Genomic DNA, 348 nt, shown 5'->3' on the forward strand with positions numbered 1-348 from the left:
TTGGTGTGAAAGGAATGTATGGATGTATGATTTATTGAGATATTTTAATTTGTAAACATCTTATTATTGTCAACAGAGCAGCTATTTTCTTATTACCTTGGTCGAATTTGAATGTTGAGACAAAACAATGGCACTGATAGGCCTGTATTTGTCAGTGCATGCTATTCTCAGTTTAGACAGCACTAACATCTATTTTAGTCTGTCTGGGACTATAGGCTAATAGCCTGTCTGGGAAACTGCCACTTCAAGTTAAACTTAACTTACACAATGTATAGCATTGAAAGCATAGATTCATTTCCCCGCCCTATTCGAAAATGAAAGTAATGAAAACGAAGGCTGAACTAACCA

Source organism: Triplophysa dalaica, chromosome 1 (genome assembly GCF_015846415.1).
Source record: "Triplophysa dalaica isolate WHDGS20190420 chromosome 1, ASM1584641v1, whole genome shotgun sequence".
Classification (NCBI taxonomy): domain Eukaryota; kingdom Metazoa; phylum Chordata; class Actinopteri; order Cypriniformes; family Nemacheilidae; genus Triplophysa; species Triplophysa dalaica.